The sequence below is a fragment of the Mirounga leonina genome, unplaced genomic scaffold (genome assembly GCF_011800145.1).
Source record: "Mirounga leonina isolate KUSES-001 unplaced genomic scaffold, KU_Mleo_1.0 Mir_118, whole genome shotgun sequence".
Classification (NCBI taxonomy): Eukaryota; Metazoa; Chordata; class Mammalia; order Carnivora; family Phocidae; genus Mirounga; species Mirounga leonina.
In genome coordinates this window covers 2,498,288-2,505,137 of record NW_023270277.1, presented here as the reverse complement: position 1 = coordinate 2,505,137, position 6,850 = coordinate 2,498,288, and the positions used below count along the sequence as shown (strand labels likewise).

Genomic DNA, 6,850 nt, shown 5'->3' with positions numbered 1-6,850 from the left:
GAGGCAAGACTATATGATAAATAAAAATGAAAAGGAAAGTAAAAAGAAACAATAGACCCCAGGGATGCCTGGGTGGCTCCATTAGTTAAGCATCCAACTCTTGATTTAGGCTCAGGTCATGATCTCAGGTTCGTGAGATTAAGCCCCGAGTCGGACTCCACACTGAGCTTGGAGCCTGATTGGGACTCTCTCTCTCCCTCTACCCCTCCCTACCCCCCCCCCTTTTAAGGAAGGAAGGAAGGAAACAATAGACCCCAACATGATCAAGATACTGGAATTAATATAAAGGAAGAACGGTGAGAAATATATTCCAAAATATTTCAAAAGATGAACCAAAGATGTAATAGACACCAAAATTTTACCATATAATTGGAATCTATAAAAAAGTACCTAAATGATAATCTAGATCTAAAATATATAAGCCAGGAAATTTACCTCAATAAATGAATGTAAAAGTATAGGAAATGCAGTAAGAGAAACAATGTGACCTAGAAGGCAGGTAAAGTAGCAAGTACCCCAGCTGACTCACAATGACATTGCAGAAGACAAAGAAAGCACATGGAAGAGGGTGTAACAAAAACATGGGACACACTCACTACCATGATCTCTTTATCCCATTGCGGCAACATAGTAATATTTATCATGGATTCTCAACAAGAGTTACAATTATAATTAAATACCTAGAGACACCATAGACCTCATTTTGTCTTACCTGTCTGCCATCTAAGTAATGGAGTTATTATAAACTCTAGCCAGCATTTCATAAATCTGTGCTCCTGCACAGAAAAATATCTTCAAGTAACAAAAACAATTGGAGGTGATTATGGTATTTTAATCATTTGCCACTTAAGGAAGCTCTTCCTGTCTGGTGTTACCTTTAAGCATTTTTTTCCTGCATGGGGAGGCAGGACAGGATCCAGCGATACTCTGCTGATGGTGGAGAATTTCAAGGAAGATACATTGAGAATATTCACTAGTTTTGCTTATAGCTAAGATTATTATAATAATCTTCAGAGGGAGAGAGTCATTTTTACCAGCAAGCACCCAGGTGCTAAAATGATGTTTGCAGCATGTATAAATCAGCTTACCACAGCTTTGCTTACCCCATACCGACACGAACCATCTCTTTAAAGAGTGGATCATAAGCTTAAAACAAAAATGCTATCGCAAAGGTGGTTCAGGCTTAAAGTCAGGAAAATTATTTCCTCCTCCAAACGATACAGGAAATCATTTAAGAAAGCAACTGATCCACTCAGTAAAGAATGGGAAGTAGTATGACTCCAACTTGATTACTGCTGCAATTAACCATCCCTTCTCTGGAAGCTTGGGACTCTCTTCTACAAGTTAATAAATTATTTCTCTTGTCATGCCAATTATAAAAGATGTATTTCTACACTTCTAAGTTATTGATAAGAAATGAGTTCTATGTTTCAAAGTTATCTACTTCTTTAGTTATCTGCAACAATTTTCAAACTTTTTGTTGCAGATATTCTTTCAAGCGCATCTAATCTTGGCTGGCATTTAATCATGCTCAAAAACTAATTCTTTCTCAGGTTTAGTCTTGGATTCCATTTTTGCTTTTTAATGACCACCATATGTTGTACATTTCGTGAGTCCTACTGTGCTCTTGAAGGGTCCCGACATTATTAATGCTGATCCTATGAAAAGAACAGCATTCGAGATGCCAAAAGTTCTGATACTGATAAACCCAGAAAAGACACAAAGGTTCCAAGTGTTAAGAACACTAGCAATAAGCCTTTAAGTGGGACAGCCTGAAAAGAATACAATTTAAATTTTGCTGTCAGATCCCAGTCCATAATTAAATTGAGGGATGTCTATATTTATCTTGTTTCATCCTTAAATAATTCATCAATATGTTTCTTTGTTTTATTTAGTATCTTATGACTATCCCTGATAACCCTTAGAACTACAATACTTCTTTCTATGGGAGCCTTACTTCTCTGATCATTGCTTTAATAATTTAAGCCACTATTTACAATCTAGATTATTCATCATTATGTAAGATCCAACCTACTAAATAACCTAGTAATTTTTTAACTTTTCTCCTTAAGAGTCATGTAGAATGTAATACCTTAGAAATAGAGATCATGCTTCACTCAATCTCATCCTCTGTTGCGCCAGATATGGCACCTTAGAAATAACAGGCATTTTTATTTAATGAACTTAACTTCACTGAAAATCATTTATACTTTTGCATCAGACTATGCTTATGGACTCATATTTAAAGCCAGTGTGTACGTGTCAAATAAAATGCTTTTCAGAGACAAGTAATAAAATTATATTGAGAAAGAAATGGAAATAGCATTTAGTGTCTAGTTTACATCCCAAACACTGTAACAGATCTGTGCCTATGTGGTATCATATAGTCTGTATTAGAAAATTGACAGTGTATAATATTATCTGCCTTCCACATATGGGAGACTAAGGTTCAAAATGTTAAGTGCTTTGCCCAAGGCTGCATGCCTTTGGCAGATCCTGCATATTCTGACTCCAAAGCCTGTATTTCTTTTCACTGCGGAAATTTGTTTCCCAATGTGCAGTTATAGAAAGAGAGAGAGAGGGAGGGAGAGAAAGGGAGAGAAAGACAGGGAGAGAGGGAAAAAAAGAGGGAGGGGAGAGAGAGAGGGAGAGGTAGAGAGAGGGGAAGGAGGGAGAGGGAGGGGGGAGAAGAAGGAGAGAGGAAGGGAGGGAGGTGAGAGGGAGAGAGGGAGTGAGAGAGGAGGGAGGGAGGGAGGGTGGCTGGAAAGCACAGTGGAAATGTGGTGAGGAAATGGAACAGTTGGGAAGGCTCCCCATCGGTACCGTCCTGTGGCTTTTCCACCCCCGCTGGTCTCTGAGAACACAGGCTGCGCAGACAAGTCGGGATGAACGCCTCCACCCCACCCCCCAAACTGCTCAGCCTGATACTCTCCGTGGTCTCTGGTGCTCTAAGGCAATCTTCGCTGACTATTAGGAAAATTATAGTATTTCAGTGAAAATTTCTTTGTGACAAGTGAACAAACCAAAAGAGAAGAGAAGGAAAAGATAATGAAAATGTTCCAATTTGAGAAAAATAAGGCAGTAAGTACTGCATCCGTTATGTCATTGAGGAAGGAAGGGAAATGAAAACGGTGTCTCTCTCCGAGCAGAATTCCTGATCAGGCCACAACTTTGTAACAAGATAGGATGACAGGACTTAATCTGTGTAGCATTACCCTTGCCTATTAACGGCTTCCAAATATTCTCCCTCTTCCTTTCCTCCCTCCCTCCCTCTCTCTCTCTTTCTTTCTTTTTTTTTCTTTTCTCTCTCTTTCTCCTTCTTTCCTTTTTTTTCTTTCATTGTTTTAATAAATCACATTCTCTGAATCATTAAGAAAACCCCACAAATTTTTTTCAAGAGTTTTTTTGGTTTGTCTTACACTCTATTCACTCAACACTTACTATTTTGGAGATCCTGAACCAATCACTTAACTCCTTTCAATCTTTAGTTTTCTCATGTGTAAAACACAAGATATCAACAACAATGGCCTTGACAGCAATGATAGTACCCCTATCTCACAGAGTTTGGATGAAAATGAAATAGGGTGTATTAATCCCCTGGTCTAGGGCTGACACTAGTAACTTTTCTATAAATGCATGAGAGAAGGCAGAAAAGGAGAAATAGCCTTAAAATAATTTTTAGATGGATAATTTCAAAAATCATTGCTTAAAGATTTGATATGCATGTGTTAAATATTGTTTAATGCTCCATATGGTGTCTACTTATGACCAAAGTCACTATCTGGCAAGGTCTGCACAGGAGCTTCTAAAATTTTATTTCCCCATAAGTTTTGACTATGAGCTCAGCGTTTCAGTCAAGCTAGATGTAGTTAGCATTGATAGCTGCTTAGAGCTACATTTTTAGACCCAGTTTTAGAGAAGAAAAGCCTAATAAAGTCTGAAGAGTAGTCAGTTATCATCATGCTAGAAGACATTATTTCCTTGGTGAAAATAAACTCATGCAAAGACCAGTCTAATGAAAACCATAGTCCCAAGGCATAGCATTGATGGCCATTGTGTGTGGTTCTCCATCAGTCAAAGTCAGAAATTATCCACACACACATCACACATCTGCAAGGAGCAAACAATTTCATACAGCCTCATGGCTTTATAGGCTTTTTAAAATACCTAATTGCAATAAAGAATGTGATAAAGCTCTTTTTTTTCTTTTAATACCAATTATACTCTTTTACTATTATCTAGCAACATAAACTGAACACAATCCTATGGTAACTAAACCAGAATCCCATATGTGATAATCACTAACTCTATTTATAAATTTCCAACTAAAGGAAAACAATGTATATTATTTATCTCTAAATAAAAACCATTCAGAGGTATTAGTTCATTTTTCTCCTATAAGAAAGGAATAAAAAATGTTTTTCTTGGCTTTATCTGTGATACAGAACTTTATAAATGGATATGTAAAGGGATTTGCATGCTAACACAACTCAAATTCATCAATAAACATTCATCTGAAGCTTTTACAAGAGGCAGCTGGTAACGGGGAGTCATCCGGCTAGGTCTAGAAAGTCAAAGTTGACCCAAAGTTATCGTCTGGAACCACAAATCCAGCTCTTACAGTTTGAACTGCAATATTCTCTTCTGTATTAGGAATAACCTTTTTTTTTATTTCTTTGTTCGGTTTGGTTGGTTTGGTTTCTGGTGTGTGTAGTTTAATTTATTGGGTGGTCAGTCCCCATTTGAAGGCAAAAAGGAAGACTGCAGGCAAATTTTCCAGTACTAAAATCCAAATACAGGGAAATATCAAAGTCTATGAGAATGGTCTCTTGAAATGTCGCAGGTATAAGTTCGATGAATCAGAGCGGGAGACAAACCATGAGAGACTATGGACTCCAGAAATGAACTGAGGGTTTCAGAGGGGAGGGGGGTTGGAGGATGGGTAAGCCCGGTGATGGGTATTCGGGAGGGCGCGTATTGAATGGAGCACTGGGTGTCGTGTGCAAACAATGAATCATGGAACACTACATCGAAAACTAATGATGTAATGTATGGTGACTAACATAACATAAGAAAATTAAATAAATATATAAATAAAAATAAATTTTAAAAATAAATAAAAAATTAAAAAATTAAAATAAATAACTAAATACTATTCGAGACCTGTGAGACTTTCAGAAAGCGATGCCTCTGTAAGTTTGAGATTCGCCCAATTGACAGACAATGGGAAGGAAACTTTTATTTTTGGGGGGTATAGGTGACACACACTGTTACATTAGTCTCTGGTGCACAATGTGGCAATTCCGTTTCTCTAGACAGTCGGCTGTGCTCACCGCAGAGCACACGCGAAGCTCCCCTTTGTCCCCACACTCCATTAGAGAAGCAAAAGGTGATGCTCAGGTGCCACCAGGGAGGCAGCAATGCCTTGCCGGTGTGCGGGCATCAGGCCCAACGGCCTCTTCCATCCTTGTCAAGGGGACGGCTCACCTTCTCTCCTTTCATACAACACAGTTTACGCTTTTTTAAATAAGAAAAGCTGTTAGAAATCCACCTGTGTAAACCAAAACCACTCTGTAAGCTGCAGTCTCTGTCCAGTATCTCATTTGGAGCTGGAAACACGGACATTGAAAGAGAAGGATGGAAAACTCATCCAGGCTCTGAGCCTTGGAGGCGGCAAGCACTAAACAGGCTCGTTCTCTGTTGTGTCGAACATCATCTTCCCAATAACATAGTGGTGCTGGTACTGTGGTCCTCATCTGAGATGCAGGAAACCCAAGTTCCAGAAGCATGGACAATTTCCTCAGAACCTACCCACTAATAAATGACCGCAGATGCCCCAAGTCATTCTACTTTATATTTACACAGACTTGTTTTCCAGGTAATAGATCCTCACTTTCTTGACGCACATAAACAGCCACTTTTTCCAGCAGCATTTATTCTATTGCATATGGCAGTCTTTCTGCATGGTTGCGTAATGTGACCTTTGTAGTATCAATATTCTGTGGATGAGTTGGTCTGTGTTGGAGGCTGAATTGTGTCCCCCCCGAAAATATGTTCCAATCCTAATCCCCAGAAGCTGTGCGTGTGACTTGTTTGGAAATAGGGTCTTTGTGAGTATCATCACATTAAGATGAAATCATACTGGATTAGGGTGGAACCTAATCCAAGGAGCAGTGTCCTTCTAAGAAGAGGGACGTGTAGTCACAGAGACACATGGGGGAAGGCCATGTGATGATGAAGACACAGGTTAGAGAGAAACATCTTTAAGCCAAGGACCCCAGGATTTGGGGCACCACCAGAAGCTAGGGGAGGCAAGGGATATTCTTCCCCAGAGCCTTGAGAAAAAGCACGGTCCTGCAGACACCTTGATTGTGGACTTCTAGACCCCAGAACTATGCGAGAATACATTTTTTTGTTTAGGCCACCTACTTTTGTGGTGCTTTGTTACAACAGTCTTAGGAAACCAATACAGTCTGATTCTGAGCTCTTCATTCTACTCATTGCTTTCCACATCTATTTCTGTAAGAATATAATACTTCCTTAATTACTATGGATTTATAATAAATCATGATATTTGGAAGGACAAATTCCTCAACCTTGTAATTCTTCAGACTTTCTAGCTACTCCTGGCCTTCTGCTCTTCCATATGAATTTCAGGAGAAGTTAATGCAGGTCTATGAAAAGCCTGCTTTAGATTTTGATTGGAATTTAGTGAAATTGGAAGACTAATTTGGAAAGTATTCATATATTTGAGATAAAGGATTTTCTAGCTATGAAAGTGAGATGGATCTCCATTTATTCAAATATTCAGTAATGCTTCATAATTTTCCCTATAAAGATTTTACACATA

General features: G+C 38.7%; 1 non-coding gene across 1 annotated transcript; it reads right to left on the bottom strand.

Moving 5' to 3' along the window:
• Positions 1–5,384: 5,384 nt before the first annotated feature.
• LOC118007366 lies at positions 5,385–5,509 on the bottom strand. The gene has a single exon (XR_004678395.1). It is a non-coding gene; the product is annotated as a U6atac minor spliceosomal RNA (small nuclear RNA).
• Between the last annotated feature and the right edge of the window lie 1,341 nt (positions 5,510–6,850).